Here is a 19,949-nt window from a genome sequence, read left to right on the forward strand (position 1 = left end):
GGGTAGAAATCCAAATTCGGGATGTGAGCAGGGCCATCATTTCTCCAAAGTCTCTAGTGAAGATACTTCTTTGCCTTTTCCTAACTTCTGGTGGTTCCTGGAAATCCTTGACATTCCTTGACTTATAGATGCATTATCCCAATCTCTGCCTCCATCTTCATAAGGCCATCTTTCCTCTGTCTGTCTCTCTGGATCTCTTTTCCTCTTTTTATAAGGACATCACTCATATTGCATTAGGGTCCACCCTACTCCACTACGACCTCATGTTAGCTGATAACATCTTCAATAACCCTTTTTCTAAGCAAGGTCAACATATCTTTTGGGGGTAGGGAATTCCACTCACACACAAGGTGATAAGCATTATTTTAGAGTAAGATAAAGGAGACAGGAGGAGGGAGAAGATAACTATTTAGGAAATTAAGTCTTTAGGGGAGAGGGTTGAATCAACCTACGGTAGACGAATTAGTCATCATCTGTGTTTCTGAAACAAAACAAACAAAAAAAGACAGATGAAAATGACAATCAGGTTTATAGATTCAGGCGGAAGGAGATGTCAGAAAGTTAAGCAAATTTATTTATAATAGCTTCTATTTTTTCTTATTAGTTCAGGGGTTAATCACCTCCTGAGACTGAAATGTTCATCGGTACTTAAGAGACGCAAGCAAAGTGTTCACTTTTTAGAATAGCCACAATTGGAAGAAAGAAGCTCCAAAAAGAAAGTAAAAGGACTCTCCTTGATTATCAGGCTGAGACTGAAGTGGCACCAAATTGGTACTCAATTTTCCTAAGTTACATTCACCCTCTGGGAGAAAGAGTACACCCAGGAGACTCTAATCCCTTCTGAGGAGATCCAGAGGGACAATTGGCCACATTACCAATGTGAGGGCCAGCTTCCGAGGGGCCACACAAAATCAGCTTGAGTTGTTATCTGGAGCCAGGAAGTAAGCATGACTACCAATCCTTCATTTAAATGTAGGACATGCTGTTGTTGTTAGGTGCCATCAAGTCAGTTCTTACTCATAATGACAACAAAACAAAACACTGTCTAGTCCTGTGCATTCCTTGTGTCAATCAATCTCATTGAGCGCCGCCTTCTTTTTCACTGACCACTTTACCAGGCATGATGTCCTTCTCCAGCTACTGGTCCCTCCTGATAACATGTCCAAAGTACATAAGACAAAGTCTCATCATCCTCACTCCTAAGGAGCATTCTGGCTTTACTTTATCCAAGACAGATTTGTTCATTCTTCTGTAAGTCCATGGTATATTCAATATTCTTCATCAACATCATAATTCAAAGGCAACAATTCATCTTCACTCTTCCTTATTCATTGTCCAGCTTTTGAATACATATGAGGCAATTGAAAATACCATGACTTGAGTCAGATGCACCTTAGTCCTCAAAATGACTTCTTTTTAGCACTTTAAAGAGGTCTTTTGCAGCAGATTTGCCCAACGCAATGCATCTTTTGATTTCTTGACTGTTGCTTCCATGGGCATTGATTGCAGGTCCAAGTAAAATGAAATCCTTGACAACTTCAATCTTTTCTCCAATTTTTATGATGTTGCTTTTTGAACCAGTTGTGAGAATTTTTGTTTTCTTTAGGTTGAAATGTAATCCATACTGAAGGCTGTATTCTTTACTCTTCATCAACAAGTGCTTCAATTCCTCTTTGTTTTCAGCAAGCAATGTTCTTTCATATGCATAACACAGGTTGTTAATGAGTCTTCCTCCAATCTTGATGCCACATTCTTCTTCATATAGTCCAATTTCTGGGATTATTTGCTCAGCATACAGGTTGAATAAGTATGGTGAAAGCATACAACCCTGACACACACCTTTCCTGATTTTAAACCATGAAGTATCCCATTGTTCAGATTGAATGACTGCCTGTAGATCTATGTACAGGTTCTACATGAGCACAATTAAGTGTTCTGGAATGCCATTCCTCACCATGTTACCTATAATTAGTTATGATCCACAAGTCAAATGCCTATGCATAGTCAATAGAACACAGGTAAACATCTTTCTGGTATTCTTTGCTTCAGCCAAGATCCACGCGACATCAACAAAATCTCTCATCTTCTGAATCTGGCTTGAATTTCTGGCAATTCCTTGTCGATGTAATGCTGCAACCATTTTTGAGTTATCTTCAGCAAAACTTTACTTGCATAGGATATTAATGATATTGTTGGATAATTTCCACATTCTCTTAGATCACCTTTCTTTGGATTGGGCACACATATGGATCTCTTCCAGTTCATTGGCCAGATAGCTGTCTTCCAGATGTCTTGGCATAGAGAAGTGAGCACTTCTAGCTTTGCATCCATTTGCTGAAATATCTCAATTGGTATTATGTCAATTTCTGGAGACTTGTTTTTATCCAATGCCTTCAGTGCAGCTTGGAATTCTTCCTTCAATACCATTGGTTCTTGATCAGATGCTTCCTCCTGAAATGGTTGAATGTCAACGAATTCCTTTTGATGCAGTGGTTTCCATCTTCTTTTGATGCTTAATCGTGTAATATTTGCCCCCATAGAATCCTTCAATATTACAACTCAAGGATAGAATTTTTCCCACAGTTTTCTCAGCTTGAGAAATGCCAAGTGTCTTCTTTCTTTTTGGTTTTTTAATTCCAGGTCTTTGCACATTTCATTATAACACTTTGTCTTCTTGAGCCACCCTTTGAAATCTTCTGTTCAGCTCTTTTACTTCAGCATTTCTTCCATTTGCTTTAGCTACTCTATGTTCAAGAGTAAGTTTCAGGGACTCTTCTGACATCTGTTTTCATCTTTTCTTTCTTTCCTGTCTTTTTAATGGCCTTTTGCTTTCTTCATGTATGATGTCCTTGATGTCATCCCACACTTATCTGGCCTGACTTCCGTTGTTAGTGTTCAGTGCATCAAAATCTATTCTTGAGATGGTCTCTAAATTCAAGTGGGATGTATTCAAGGTTGTACTTTGGCTCTTGTGGACTTGTTTTCATTTTATTTTCAGCTTCAACTTGAACTTGCATATGAGCAATCGATGGTCTGTTCTGAAGTTGGCCCCGGCCTCGTTCTGACTGTTGATACTGAGTTTCTTCATTGTCTCTTTCCACAGATGTAGTGGATTTGATTCTTGTGTATTTCATCAGGTGAGGTGCATGTGTATAGTCGCCACTTATGTTGTTGGAAAACAGTATCTGCCATGAATAAGTCACTGGTCTTGCAAAATTCTATCATGCAATCTCTGACATCATTTCTATCACCAAGGCCATATTTTCCAACTACCAATCTTTCTTCTTTGTTTCCAACTTTCATATTCCAATTATCGATAATTATCAATGCACCTTGATTGTATGTTTGATCAATTTCAGACTGCACAAGTTGGTAAAAATCTTCTATTTCTTTATCTTTCGCATTAGTGGTTGGTGCATAAACTTGAATGGTAGTCGTGTTAACTAGTCTTCCTTATAGGCGTATGGATATTATCCTACCACTGACAACGTCGTACATCAGGATAGATCCTGAAGTGTTCTTTTTGACAATGAATGCAATGCAATTCCTCTTCAATTTGTCATTCCTGGCACAGTACACCATATGATTATCTAATTCAAAATGGTCAATACCAGTCCATTTCAGCTCACTAATGCCAAGGACATCGATCTTTCTATGTTCCATTTCATTTTGATAACTTCCAATTTTCCTAGATTCATACTTCATACTTCCCACTTTCTGAGTATTAATGGACATTTGCAACTGTCTCTTCTCATTTTGAGTCATGCCACATCAGCCAAAGAAGGTCCTGAAAGTTTTATTCCATCCTTGTCAGTAAGGTTGACTCTACTTGAGGAGGCAGCTCTTCCCAAGTCATATTTTGAGTGCCTTCCAACCTGAGGGGCTCATCTTCCAGCACTATATCAGACAATGTCACACTGCTATTCATAAGGTTTTCCTGGTCTTTTTTTTTTTTTTTTTTTTAAGAAGTAGATTGCTGGGTTCTTCTTCCTAGTCTGAGTCTAGAAGCTCTGCTGAAACCCTGGTAATCTCAGTGGTGCCAATATCATAGAGTGGAACATAATATTATCATTGCAAATTTCTGGATAATTCTAGGCCAAACAATGTCAACCTCAAAGTTGTCTGTTCTTTGGTATTTAAAATGAGAATAAGCCATAATTTATAGTTGCTTTTATTTCATGTGTCAGATCTCATGCCCCTCCTACATTTGTGTCTGGTTTAGATATGTGCTTGCATGTGACATTCCTGTCTTCTTCCTCCTTGATCAAGATATTCACAGCACATAGCATATTTGATTTGACTTTGCAGGTCATGTGCATACAACCCTCATGGTGCAGATGAAGATTCTGAGGCTCAGAGAGGTTGCCCAAGGTCCCCTTTCTGGTGAAAAGCGAAGATGGGACTCAAACCCAGGTCTTCTAACTCCCTGATCTGTGCTCTTCCTCAAACAGAAATCTAAAGACTGCCAAAAGGCTACTTCCCTTTCTTGTGAGCCACAGTGACGTCCTTTACATCAAGTATTCCATTTTCCTCTGCTTTAAAAGGGAAAAGTTCACATTTGACAGACAAGTCTGCTACCTGATTCTCACAAAGACATGCCTTAGGATGCAGCTCTTGATAAGACAGACTTGAGAATTACACAACTGTTGTGATTAATCCCTTCTCATGGGTGGAAACACTGACTACGCTCACCTAGCCATATCCGTTGTCACATATGTTGACATGCACTCACGTATTCAAGACGTCATTCAGATTTGTAAGAGACTGGTCAGAGCGTGCACCTTGCACAGTGTCTGGCATACAGGAGGTGCTCAACAAATCCTTGTGGAATAAATGTTGCCTTAAAGGCACTGGGCAGCCTGGAGACTGAAAGGCAAAAGCAATTTTTTTTTTTTTTTTACCTTCTGTGCTTGGATCTGAATTTTATCTTAATTTGTATTTTTAAATACTTAACGTCCTCTAAAGTTTCACATGTTTATAATATAACTGACCTGCTGTATTGGGGCTTTCCTTTAGGAAAGCAAGCAAGGATCCATATAAACCATTTCCTAAGCACTTCTCTGGAGGTATTAGCTGCTGTTGAATTGATACCAACTGCTGTCCCCCAACTCATGGTGGTCCCTGACTCATGGTAACCTCACACACAATGGAGAGGAAATGCTGCCCAGTCCTGCACTATCTGCATAATTCCATAGAGTTTTCATTAGAACATTTTTGAAAGTAGATCCCTGCGATGGTTAAGATTGTGTGTTGACTCGGCTGGGCCATGATTCTTGGTGGTTTGACAGTTATGTATTAATGTAGTTTAGCAGATATGTAATGATATAATTCAGCAGTTATGTAATGATGTAGTGATCCTCTATTTTGTGATATAATGTAATCATCTACATGATGTGATCTGATGTGATCAGCCCATCAGTTGTAAGGGGAGTTTTCTCAGGGGTGTGGTCTGCATCTAATATACATATGGACATTCTGACAAAGCTCATTTGCTTGCTCTGGGTCTTGCATCTGGTTCATCATCATCTGACCTCCAGTTCATGGGCCTTGAACCAGCAGCCTGCTGTATTGCCTGCGAATCTTGGGATTCACTGGCCTCTGTGGCCTTTGAGCCAGTCGCCTGCTGTCCTTCTTATCTTGGGTTCATCAGTCCTTGCAGCTACATGAGTCAGGTGAAGCCTCAGCCCGACACCTAACCCACAGACAAGGGGCTTGCCAGTCTATACAACTCCATGAGCCATTTTCTTGAGATAAACTTCTCTCTCTATATATATATATATTTCACTGGTTATGCTTCTCTCAAGAATCGAGCCTAAGACATTTGGTACTGGGAGTAGTTCTAGAGAAATAAAATTGTAAGTGTCAGTTTTCTAAATTGGTTCTCAAGTCTGACTAGTCCTAAAAGCTCTGATGACTCTGCCCCCAGTAGTAAAGACGGCACCACTAATCCATGGCATGAGGTGGCAATATTAATATGCAAAATATCACCACCAATAGATCAAACACTGGTGGGAAGTGGGGCTCTGGGTGGTCACATGTTTGATACTTTTCTAAAATTTTGCCAGAATAAGAAATGTAGGGAAGCTGGTTGGTTGGTCCTAGTTTCGCTACACAAAGTGGTAAAAGAAGGGGATGATCTCAGGGCTTCCGAGTCATAGCCCAAGTGCTACATGAAAGACTTCAAAGTTGTCACTTGTGCCCTGAATGAAAGCCTTATTTGCTGTAGTAATAGAGCTGATATTACCGGAAACCAGACCCAGAGTCTTATTGCAAGAGTGGCTAAATTACACCAACTGAAATTCCCAACCTTGAGTGGTATCTGAAGTTACAGTGAGGGCATCAATTAGGAAGAAATTGGATCCTGAAACTTGGGATTGGGACATATGGGCACATAATCGGGAAGCTGGAGACACTGACCCCTGAATTCCATTGAATCACTCTTCCCAACAGAACCAGGTTTTTCACTCCCATCTGAAGAGATTACTCCATCTTTGTCTGCTAAAGCCACCCTCCCAGTAAAACCAATATCCCCCCTCCCCCATCTGATGAGATTAACCCAGATGTGTCTGAAGAATATTTGTCTGACAACATTAGGAGCCCTAATACAAGGCATAAACAGAATACAAAACATTACCAAAAATGATGAAGAGAAACCAGATAACTGGGAGCTCCTAAAAATCAAACACCTATGCTCATCTAAAGACTTCACCAAAAGAGTAAAAAGACCACCTACAGACTGGGAAAGAATTTTCAGCTATGACATCTCAGACCAGCGCCTGATCTCTAAAATCTACATGATCCTGTCAGAGCTCAACCACAAAAAGACAAACAACCCAATCAAGAAGTGGGCAAAGGATATGAACACACACTTCACTAAAGAAGATATTCAGGCAGCTAACAGATACATGAGAAAATGCTCTCGATCATTAGCCATTAGAGAATTGCAAATTAAAACTACGATGAGATTCCACCTCACTCCAACAAGGCTGGCATTAATCCAAAAAACACAAAATAATAAATGTTGGAGAGGCTGTGGAGAGATTGGAACTCTCATACACTGCTGGTGGGAATGTCAAATGGTACAACGACTTTGGAAATCTATCTGGCGTTATCTTAAACAGTTAGAAATAGAACTACCATACAACCCAGAAATCCCACTCCTTGGAATATACCCTAGAGAAACAAGAGGCTTCACACAAACAGATATATGCACACCCATGTTTATTGCAGCTCTGTTTACAATAGCAAAAAGCTGGAAGCAACCAAGGTGTCCATCAATGGATGAATGGATAAATAAATTGTGGTATATTCACGCAATGGAATACTAAACATCGATAAAGAACAGTGAGGAATCTGTGAAACATTTCATAACATCGAGGAACCTGGAAGGCATTATGCTGAGTGAAATTAGTCAGAAGCAAAAGGACAAATATTGTATAAGACCACTATTAAAAGATCTTGAGAAATAGTATAAACTGAGAAGAACACATACTTTTGTGGTTACGAGGGGGGGAGGGAGAGAGAGAGAGTGGGAGAGGGTTTTTTACTGATTAGTTAGTAGATAAGAACTGCTTTAGGTGAAGGGAAGGACAATACTCAATACATGGAAGGTCAGTTCAACTGGACTGGACCAAAAGCAAAGAAGTTTCCGGGATAAACTGAGGGCTTCAAAGGTCAGCGGAGCAAGGGAGGGGGTTTAGGGACCATGGTTTAAGGGGACTTCTAAGTCAATTGGCAAAATAATTCTATTTTGAAAACATTCTGCATCCCATTTTGAAATGTGGCGTCTGGGGTCTTAAATACTAACAAGCGGCCATCTAAGATGCATCAGTTGGTCTCAACCCACCTGGAGCAAAGGAGAATGAAGAACACCAAGGTCACACAAAAACTGTGAGCCCAAGAGACAGAAAGGGCCACATGAACCAGTGACTTACATCATCCTGAGACCAGAAGAACTAGTTGGTGCCCGGCCACAACCGATGACTGCCCTGACAGGGAGCACAACAGAGAACCCCTGAGGGAGCAGGAGATCAGTGGGATGCAGACCCCAAATTCTCACAAAAAGACCATACTTAAAGGTCTGACTGAGACTAGAGGAATCCCGGAGGTCATGGTCCCCAAACCTTCTGTTGGCCCAGGACAGGAACCATTCACGAAGACAACTCATCAGATATGGAAGGGACTGGACGGTGGGTAGGAAAGAGATGCTGATGAAGAGTGAGCTATTTGCATCAGGTGGACACTTGAGACTGTGTTGGCATCTCCTGTCTGGAGGGGGGATGGGAGGATAGAGAGAGTTGGAAGCTGGCAAAATTGTCACGAAAGGAGAGACTGGAAGGGCTGATTCATTAGGGGGAGAGCAAGTGGGAGTATGGAGTAAGGTGTATATAAACTTATATGTGACAGTCTGACTTGATTTGTAAACGTTCACTTGAAGCTCAATAAAAGTTAAAAAAAAAAAAAAAAAAGAATATTTGTCTGAGATATCACCTGCAGTGGTGTCTGAGTCATTAGCTGGGGCAATGGCTGGGGTAGATGCCTTACAGGAAATTTCTGAATGACCCCAGGACCCGTACCCACCACTCACTTTGGCTTCTAGACCTATAAGTAGAATTATGTAACAGTGAGTCCCAAAAGGTAAAGTACAAAGTGTGACCCAGGAGATTAGCTACACTCCAAAAGCACTGCTAGACTTTTCTAATATGTACAAACAGAAACCTGGGGAATATGTGTAGCAATGGCTATTAAGGGTGTGGAATAATGGTGCAACAAACATAAAGTTGGATCAGTCTGAGTTTAATGATATGGGCCCACTAAGCCCAGATTCTTCATTCAGTGTTTTAGCTTGAGAGGTTAGGAAAAGATCTAATAGTTCATTTGGTTGGTTTGCTGAAGCACGGAACCAAATAAATCAAGCTGAAGTACCAGACCTGCCTTGGTATACTGTAGAAGAAGATATCCAAAGGCTTAGAGAAATTGGCACGTTAGAGTGGATTTATCAGGTTAGACCCACAGACCAACACATGGAGTGCCCAGAAGATACACCTTTTAACACAACAGTGAGGAACAAATTTTTAAAGGGAGCCGCAGCATCCACGAAGACTGCTGTGATTGCTATTTTATGTAATTCAGATTTGACAGTGGGAGCTGCCCTAGTTGAATTAAGACACCTAACTACAATGGGGCTAATTGGACCCTGTGAAGGTAGGGGCCAAGTAGCGGCACTCAATTAACAAAGGCAAGATGGGTGTGGTTACCATAAAGAACAGCAGAATCAAAGCAGTAATCAAAACAGTCTGACTTGTCCGGACTTATGGCATTGGCTACTTAGTCACGGTGTCCCCAGGAATGAAATAGATAGGAAATGTACTAAATATTTACTTGTTCTGTACAAGCAGAAGAAGTCTAAGTCAGGAGAACAGCAGTCTAACTCAAACTGCCAGGATAGAAAGCAACGGTCCCTCAGTCAATTCCTGGACTGGAGCAAGTTTACAGACCCAAGACTTCTTGAAAGAAGAGGAAGCCAGTCCACTTGAGGGAGGACCCCACTACACTGCCCAAAATTTATACTGTTAATCTTTCTCCCAACCTTCCACAAAGGAATCTACCACCTTTTACAAGACTGAATGTTCACTGGGGAAAGGGAAATAATCAGACTTTTGGGGGATTACTGGACACAGTCTCTGAACTGACACTAATTCCAGGAGATCCAAAACATCACTGTGACCCACCAGTCAGAGTGGGGACATACGGAGGTCAAGTTATTAATGGAGTCTTATCTCAGTTCATCTCACAGTGGGTACAGTGTCTCCCCGTATGCATTCTGTAGTGATTTTCCAAGTTCCAGAATGCATAATTGGAATAGACATAGTCAGCAACTTGTAGGACCCCGCACTGGATCCCTGACAAGTGGATTAAGGGCTATTATGGTAAGAAAAGCCAAGTGGAAGCCCCTATCTAAGAAAATAAATAGTAAACCAAAAGCAATACCTCATTCCAGGAGGGATTGCAGAGATTACTGCCACCATCAAGGACTTGAAGGATGCAGGGGTGGTGATTCCCACCACATCCCCATTCAACTCACCTATTTGGCCTGTGTGGAAAAAAAAAAGATGGATCTTGGAGAATGACAGTGAACTGTCATAAACTTAACCAGGTAGTGACTCCAAGTGTACCTGTTGTTCCAGATGTGGTTTCATTGCTTGAGCAAATTAATACTTCTCCAGGTACTTGGTGTGCAGCTATTGATCTGGCTAATGCCTTTTTCTCAATTCTGGTTTCAAAGGAACACCAGAAACAGCTTGCCTTGACCTGGCAAGGTCAACAATACACCTTCACTGTCCTACCAGAATATCAACTCTCCAGCCTTACGTCATAATTTAGTCCACATGGAACTTGATTGCCTTTCCCTTCCACAAGACATCACATTGGTCCCTTACATTGATGACATTATCCTGATTGGACCCAGTAAGGAAAAAGCATCAATGACTCTGGACTTATTGGTAAAATATTTTCATGCTAGGTGGTGGAAAATTAATCTCACAAGCATTCAGGCGCCTTCCATCTTAGTGAAATTTCTAGGAGTTCACTGGTGTAGGCATGTAGAAATATTTCTTCTAAAGTGAAGGATACATAGTTACATCTGGCTCCTCTCACAACTAAAAAAGAGGCACAATGCCTGTGGGCCTCTTTGATTTTGGAGGCAACATATTCCTCATTTGGGTGTGCTACTCTGGCCTATTTATCAAGTGATTTGAAAAGCTGCTAGTTTTGAGTGAGTCCAGAACAAGAGAAGGCAACAAGCTCAGGCTGCTGTACAAGCCGCTCTGCGATTCAGGCCATATAATCCAGCTGATCCAACGGTGCATGAAGTTTCAAAGGCAGATAGAGAAACTGCTTGGAGCCCTTGGCAGGCCCCTATTGGTGAATCACAGTACAGACTATTAGGATTTTGAAGTAAAGCCCCACCATCCTCTGCAAATATCTACTCTCTTTTTCAGAAACAGTTTTTGGCTTGTTACTGGGCCTTAGGAGAGACTGAATGCTTAACCAAGGCCCACCAGGTCACCATGAGACCCGTGCTGCCCAGCAAGAACTGGGTGTTCCCTAATGTACAGAATCATGAAGTGGGGTATGCACAGCAGCACTCCATTATTAAATGGAAATGGTATATATGAGATCAGGCTTCAGCAGGACCTGAAGGCACAAGTAAACTATGTGAGGGAATGGCCCAAATGCCCATGGTCTCCACTCCTGTCACATTACCTGCCCTCTCCCAGTCTGCACCTATGACCTCAATGGGGAGTTCCATATGATCAGTTGACTGAGGAAGAGAAAACTCGTGTCTGGTTTACAGATGGTTCTGTGCAGTATGCAGGCACCACTTGAAAGTGGACAGCAGCAGTCTTTTTATGGGACTTCCCTGAAGGACAGTGGTAAAGGGAAATTCTCTCAATGGGCAGAACTTCAAACAGTGCACCTCATTGTTCACTTTTCTTGGAAGCAGAAATGACCAGATGTGCAATTGTATACCAATTCATGGGTGGTAGCCAATGGCTTGGTTGGGTGGTCAGGGACTTCAAAGCAATGTGACTGGGAAATTGGAGACAAGAAGATATGGGGAAAAGTTATGTGGATAACCCTCTCTGAACAGGCCAAAGAAATGAAGGTTTTTTTTGTCTCATGTGAACGCTTACCAGTGGGTGACCTCAGCAGAGGAAGATTTTAACAATCAAGTGGATAGGATGACACATTCTGTGTAAACCAATCCCCCTTTTCCCCATCCACTCTCACCCTTGCCCAATGGCCTCATGAACAAAGCTGTCATGGTGACAGGAATGAGGTTATGCATGGGCTCAGCAACGTGGACTTCTACTCACCAAAGCCAACTTGGCTACAGACACTGCTGAGTGCCCAAAATGCAAGTAGCAGAGACCAATACTGAGTCCCTGATATGGCACCATTCCTTGAGGTGATCAGCCAGCAGCCTGGTGGCAGGTTGATTACATTGGACTACTTCCATCATGGAAAGGGCAGTGTTTCATTCTTAGGGGAATAGACACTCTGGATACAGATTTGCCTTCCCTGCATGCAATGTTTCTGCAAAAACTACCATCTGTGGACTCATAGAATGCCTTATTCACTGACGTGGTATCCCACACAGCATTGCCTTGGCTCAAGGGACCCACTTCACAGCAAATGAAGTACAGCAATGGTCCCAAGCTCATGAACTTCACTGGTCTTACCTTGTTTCCCACCGTCCTGAAGCAGCTCACTTAACAGAATAATGGAATGGCCTCCTAAAGACTCAATTACCTTATATGGGAGGGGAGGGGTGGAGATGAAAAAACACTAAATAGAAAAAGATAAGTGGTAACTTTGGTGAAGGGTAAGACAGTACATGATACTGGGGAAGCCAGCACAATTTGTCCAAGGCAAGGTCATGGAAGCCCCACAGACACATCCGAACTCCCTGAGGGACCAAGTTACTGGGCTGAGAGCTATGGGGACCATGGTCTCAGAGAACATCTCAACTGACATAACATAGTTTATAAAGAAAATGTTCTACATTCTACTTTGGTGAGTAGTGTCTGGGGTCTTAAAAGCTTGTGAGCAGCCATCTAAGATACTCCACTGATCTCACCCTGTTTGGAGCAAGGAAGAATGAAGAAAACCAAAGACACAAAGAAAAGATTAGTCCAAAGGACTAATGGATCACAACTACCACAGCCTCTACCAGACTGGGTCCAGCACAACTAGATGCCTGGCTACCACCACTGACTGCCCTGACAGGGATCACAATAGAGTGTTTTGGACAGAGCAGGAGAAAACGTAGAACAAAATTCTAACTCACAAAAAAAGGCCAGATTTACTGCGCTGACAGAGACTGAAGAAACCCCAAGAGCATGGCTCCCAGACACCTTTTAAATTCAGTAATGAAGTCACTCCTAAGGTTCACCCTTCAGCCAAAGATTAGACAGGCACATAAAACAAAACTCGATGAAATGGGCAAGGACTAGGAGGCAGGAGGGGACAGGAAAGCTGGTAATAGGGAACCCAGGGTCGAGAAGGGAGAGTGTTGACATGTCGTGGGGTTGGTAACCAATGTCACAGAACAATATGTGTTCTAACTGTTTAATGATAAGCTAGTTTGTTCTGTAAGGCTTCATCTAAAAAGTACTACAGAAAAGAAGAAAAAAAAAAAAAGACTCAATTACCACATCAGCTAGGTGGCAATACTTTGCAGGGTTGGGTCTGTGTTCTCCAGGAGGCAGTATATGCTCTAAACCAGCTTCCAATATATGCTGCTCTTTCTCCCATAGCCAGGATTTTTGGTTCCAGGAATCAAGGGGCAGAAATGGGAGTGGCACCCCTCACTATTACCCCTAGTGGCACACTTACAAATCTTTTTCTTCCTGTCCCTGCAATCCTATGCTCTGTGAGTGTAGGGGTCTTAGTTCCAAAGGGAGGACTACTCCCACCCGGAGACACAACACAGATTCCACTGAACTGGAAGTTAAGAATGCCACCCAGCCACTTTGTGCCTCTGGATCAACAGGCAAAGAAGGAAGTTACCATATTGGCTGGTGTGATTGCTCCTGATTACCAAGGGGAAATTGGATTAACGTTCCATAATGGAGGTAAAAAAAAGTATATCTGACATACAGGAGATCCCTTAGGCCATCTCTTAGTACTACCATGCCCTGTGATTAAAGTCAATGGGAAACTACAGCAACCCAATTCCAACATGACTGTCAATGGCCTAGACCCTTCAGGAATGAAGGTTTCAGTCACCCCACCAGACAAAGAGCCATGACTAGTTGGGGTGCTTGCTGAGGGCAAAGGGAATACGGAATGGGTGGCAGAAGAAGGTAGGTCCAAATATCAGTTACTATCATGTGACCAGTTCCCAACACAAGGACTGTAACTGTTATGAGTTTTTCTTCCTTGCATGTGTGTATCAATTTTTTTTTTCTCTTCAGTTGTAAAATATAAGATGTAAACGGGAGCTAGTGAGTTTTTGGTTGTACCCATGTTAGTTGCATCATGTTAGGCACATGTATGACTTGGTAATTGTCTTTATTTAGAGGCTGTGTATGGTTTAAAGAGATGTATACAGGCACCAGGTTGACAAGAGGTAGACTCTTATGGTTAAGGTTGTGTACCAACTTGGCTGGGCTGTGATTCTCAGTGGTTTGGCAGTAATGTAATGATGGAGTTCGGCAGTTATGTAATGATGTAATTTGGCACTTAGGTAAAGATGTAGTCATCTGCCATGATGTGATCCTCCAATCAGTTGTAAGGGGAGTTTCCTAGAGGCACACCCTGGACATTCTGGCAAAGCTCACTCACTTGCTCTGGATCCTGCATCTAGCTTGTCATCATCTGACCTCTGATTCTTCGGATCTTGGGACTTGAGTCAGTGGCCTACTGTATTGCCTGCCGATCTTGGAATTTGTCAGTCTCTGCAGCCTGTGAGCCAGCAGCCTGCTGACTTACCAAGCAATCTTGGATTCATCAGCCTCCGCAGCCTATGAGCTAGTGGCCTGCCATCTGACGTGCCGATCTTGGGTTCCTCAGACCCTGCAGCTATGTGAGTCAGAAGAAGCCTTCAGCCCTCACCCTGACCCTGGACTTGGCACTTGCCAGCCTCTATAACCATGTGAGACATCTCCTTGAGATAAATTTCTCTCACACACACGCTGGTTTTCTTCTCTAGAGAACCCAGCCTAAGACAATCACCAAGCCTTTCTTCCTAGTCCATTTTAGTCTGTAAGCATCACTGAAACATTTTCAGCATCATAGCAACATGTAAACCTCCACTGACAGATGGGTGGTGGCTGGGCGTGAGGTGCTTTGGCCAAAACTGAAGGTTAGAATTCTACCACTGAACCACCATTGCATACTCTGAGTATACTGCCACTAACTTCAGTTCACATGGCGGAGCTTCACGGGGTCAGAGAGGCAGGAGCTGGACCTGGATAGCCAGCTGCATGCACTCCACCACCAACCTGTTCCAGTCCTCATTGCCACTGTCATGGGGCCCTCACTATCCATGGCCCTCAGTTCATTCCTAAGTCACCCAGTCTGAAGTCGGGTAAGTACAGTTTTACATTTTTTTTTTTAACCAGTAGCCTATTTGTTTACTACATCTCTCAGGAGAGGAATGTAATATTGCCAGACTGGACTAAGTGTAAAATAGTTCCTGTGGGCTCAGTAATGGCGAAAATGCAGGCAGTGCAACAAGAAGGATGGAATTCTGGGAAACAGTGCTGTAGTCTGTAGTGTGTATGTTTCTACCCGACCGAAGCCACAGTACTTTGCAATTTCTCCTTCCCCGAGACTAGCCCACACTAGGTCCCCTCTTCACTTTTCCCCCACTGTGGTGAAGGTCTTTCCTTTTGTGAGCAGAACTGATGCAAACTTCCTCTTGGGAGTCCTCCCTGGAGTCAGAGGCTGCTGGGCTCAATCCTGGGAGCAGTCCTCTGGGTCCTGCAGACTCCCTGCACATGTCTCTAGACACTGGGCCTTGGCTGGGCTGGCTTCCCTTCCCTAGGAGCTGCTGCTGTGGCATCAAGCCCCCTCAGCCCTGCCCCTTGCCTTTCACGAGCTGAGTTGCTGAAACTTAGTGCAGCTCAAGGCCAAGCCTTTCCAAAGCGTGCTGTAGATAATGACAAAAGTACATCGTGACATGGGAAATTTCAGGGAAAGGCAGACGTGGTTGACTGGATAACGCTATAAGACTTTCTCAAGTGACTCATAAAATATTTTTTATAGGAAAGAATACTTGGTACTTGACTATTTACTGGTAAAAAACTGACAGTTATTTCTCGAGCTTTTCCTGTGTGGAAAGAGCTATGCTGCATTCATAGGAGAGTATACTAAAAGTAGGCATTTTCTCCATTGACCTCAGAAAGAGTACATATAATCAGACAGATATGAAGGAATGACTAATGAGATAAACTATGGCTTATCTTTGAAGTAGAAACTACGGGGCATTAGAAGGAATGAGGTAGATACTTATATGCTAATGTGCCATAACCCCCAAACTATACTATTACATGAAAAATATCTAGGTGCAGAAGAATGTATATGGTATATTCATAATAATGGAAAAAAAGGAAAGATTTACAAACACACACATTTACATATATGTTTGTCATCGCATAGGTTATATCTGGAATAATACACAAAGAACTAACAATAGTGCTTGCCTTGGCTGGGTAACCGTGGGTGAGCATATAACTTTTTCCTGTGCCTTTTCTTTTGTGCTGTGTAGATTTTCCATGGTGTGCACATATTACTTTCCAAAAATTTAAAAATGTTTATAAAACCACTTTTAAAAGTGTGTGGTAAGTGCCAAATACGTAGTATACAAACAACATTGGGAGGCTCTCAGGAGAAGGAAAGCTGGCCCAGGCTGGGGCGATCAGGGCAGTTCAAGGAGTAGGAGGAGGAAGCCCTGGAACTGAGCTATACAGCATGGGGAGGCTTTGGGGTGACGGAGGGGTGGTGAAAGCAGAGCAGGACAACATTCTGATTAGATGGCATATAATAAGCAAACTTGGAGTCTTATGGGGTAATAAATTGAACTTTGCCTGGGGTGAAGGAATGCAGAGAGATTTTCCTTCTTTCATGTATGTACACACTGGCTCATCCCAGAATGAATTCAAAGAAGCTTATAAGACAAATAACAACACACAATTATTAAAGTAGAAATAGAAGCTTAAATCAGAACCTAGGAGAAGATAAAAACATTTCTAACCAACTGGCTTAACCAGTTACCATGACTCAGCTGTGCAATTGTAGCTGAGCCTCCTGGCAGCCAGAGTAAAAAGAAAGCTACTAGTACATAGCTTTGATTGTGGAAAGAAACATGGTAGACCATCTCCTTGAGAACAAGTTCTTTACAAGAAATTGACACATGACATCTGGGACTGAGTTGTGGCAATGGGCAGGACCAGTGTAAGCCAGGATGTCTTGGCTGAAGGTCATTCATGATGCAGATGTCCACTGGTCTATCTTAACAAAGTCCTTGGAAGAGTGAATGAGTATTGTGTCTCCTAGAAATATTTCTCTGGGTATCCCTCTCTCAGCTGGGTATTCTTTGGGTTGAGTGTGTGTTTGGTTTTTAATGAGAGCTGGTGACAGGGCTTGGAACTGGTTCATTCTGATTCAAACCCCTGCTGAGAATTTGCATTTCAAACAAGTTCCCAGGCAATGCTAATGCTGCTGGTTAGGGACCATTTCTGGGAACCACTAGTAGAGAAGTGGTTCTCCAAATTCATTATACATAAGAAGCACCTCAGGATATTGTTAACCATAGATTCTGATTCAGTATATCTGGGGGGTGGAAATGCAAATTCTCAGCAGGGGTTCAAATCATAAGGAACTGGTTTGAAGCCCTGGCTAGAAAGCAAGTGATGTGAGGCCAGGCTGGGCAAAGGCTTGGAGGCTGGCATTCGGTATTGCTGATCAGTGGCCAGTCACAAGTTTTAGGAAGCAGACAAAGAGATACAAGCATGAACATTCTACTAGGAAAGCTGAGAAAGCTAGCATTCAGTGCTTTGCCAAGGTGAAAGGCAACCTCCTCTTTCCGTAGAGTGAGTCCATGTACCTTGAGACAACCTCTGGTTGTCCTCCAAGAGAAGCTTTGCCTTTATTTTAGCACTTGGATAATTGCTCTTTCGACTGTCTAATATTCAACACTAACAAGAAATTATGAAGTAAGAGAGCTGAACAGATTTCAAAGGCCAGCTTGAGAAGAAAAAGCAACGTATTACAATGAAATGTGCAAAGACCTGGAGTTAGAAAATTGAAAGGGAAGAACATGCTCAGCATTTCTCAAGCTGAAAGAACTGAAGAAAAAATTCAAGCCTCGAGTTGCAGTTTTGAAGAAGTCGACAGGGAAAATACTAAACGATGGAAGGAATACACAGAGTCACTGTACCAAAAATAATTGGTCCACTTTCGACCATTTCAGGAGGTAGCATATGATTAAGAACTGATGATTCTAAAGGAAGAGGTCCAAGCTGTACTGAAAGCTTTGGCAAAAACCAAGCCTCCAGGAACTGACAGAACACCAGCTGAGATCTTTCAACAAACGGATGCAGCTCTGCAAGTGCTCACTCGTCTATGCCAAGAAATTTGGAAGATAGCTACCTGGCCAAACGACAAGAAGAGATCCATATTTGTACCCATTCCAAAGAAAGGTGATCCAACAGAATGAGGAAATTCTAGAACAATGTCATTAATACCACACACAAGTAAAATTTTGCTGAAGATCATTCAAAAGTGATTACAGCAGTACAACAACAGAGAACTGGCAGAAATTCAGGCTGGATTCAGAAGAGGATGAGGAACCAGGGATATCATTGCTGATGTCAGATGGATCCTGGCTGAAAGCAGAGAATACCAGAAGGATGTTTACCTGTGTTTTATTGACTATGCAAAGGCATTTGACTGTGTGGATCATGACAAATTATGGATAACATTGCAAAGAATGAGAATTCCAAAACTCTTAATTGTGCTCATGAAGAACCTGTACTTAGACCAAGAGGCAGTTGTTCAAACAGAACAAGGGCTACTGCATGGTTTAAAGTCAGGAAAGATGTGTGTCAGTGTTGTATCCTTTCACCATACTTCTTCAATCTGTATGCTGAGGAAATAATCTGGGAAGATGGACTATATGAAGAATGTGGCATCAGGATTGGAGGATATGCAGATGACACAACCTTGCTTGCTGAAAGTGAAGAGGACTTGAAGCACTTACTGAAGAAGATCAAAGACCACAGCCTTCAGTATGGATTACATCTCAATATAAAAGAAACAAAAATCTTCACAACTGGACCAATAAGCAACATCATGACAAATGGAGAAAATATTAAAGTTGTCAAGGATTCCATTTTATTGAAATCCACAATCAATGCCCATGGAAGCAGCAGTCAAGAAATCAAATGACCCATTGCAATGGGCAAATCCACTGCAAAAAATCTCTTTAAAGTGGTAAAAAGCAAAAATGTCACTTTAAGGACTAAGGTATACCTGACCTAAGCCATCGTGTTTTCAATCACTTCATATGCATGTGAAAGCTGGACAATGAATAAGAAAGACCAAAGAAAAATTGATGCCTTTGAATTACAGTGTGCCAGAAGACCATGGAAGAAATACAGCCAGAATGCTCCTTAGATGCGAGGATGGCGAGACTATGTCTCACATATTTTGGACATGTTATCATGAGAGATCAGTCCCTGGAGAAGGACATCATGCTTGGAAGAGTAGAGGGTCAGCGAAAAAGAGGAAGGCCCTCAACGAGGTGGATTGACACAGTGGCTGCAACAATGGACTCAAGCATAGCAACGATTGTGAAGATGGCGCAGGATGGGGCGGTGTTCATTCTGCTCTACATAGGGTTGCTATGAGTTGCAACTGACTCGATAGCACCTAACAACAACAATGTTTTGTGGTTAAGATTTTTTTTCAAGACTGATTTTGTCTTGCTAAGATATACAGTGAAATATTTACAGGTGAACTAATGTAATTTCTGAGTAAACAAAACAACAACAACAAAAACCCATTGCTGTCAAGTGGATTCTGACTCAAGCGACCCTATAGGACAGAGTAGAACTGCCCCATAGGGTTGTCCAAGGAGCACCTAGTAGATTCAAACTGCTAACTTTTTGGTTAACAGCCATAGCTCTTAACCACTCCACCACCAGGGTTTCCAATTTCTGAGAGTTGCTTCAAAATAATTCAGGTGCTGGGAATGGGGCTTGGCAAGGGGGAGAGGGAGAGGAGAGACAGCTGAAACAGAAGTGGTCGTAAATTAATGATTGTTGGGGCTGGGCGATGAGGTCTGGAAGATCAGTGGACGATTCTCTCTAGCGTATGTCTAAAGTTTTCCATCATAAACCAAAACCGAATCCAGCGTCGTCGAGTCGATTCCGACT

The sequence above is a fragment of the Elephas maximus genome, chromosome 15, assembly GCF_024166365.1.
Source record: "Elephas maximus indicus isolate mEleMax1 chromosome 15, mEleMax1 primary haplotype, whole genome shotgun sequence".
Classification (NCBI taxonomy): Eukaryota; Metazoa; Chordata; class Mammalia; order Proboscidea; family Elephantidae; genus Elephas; species Elephas maximus.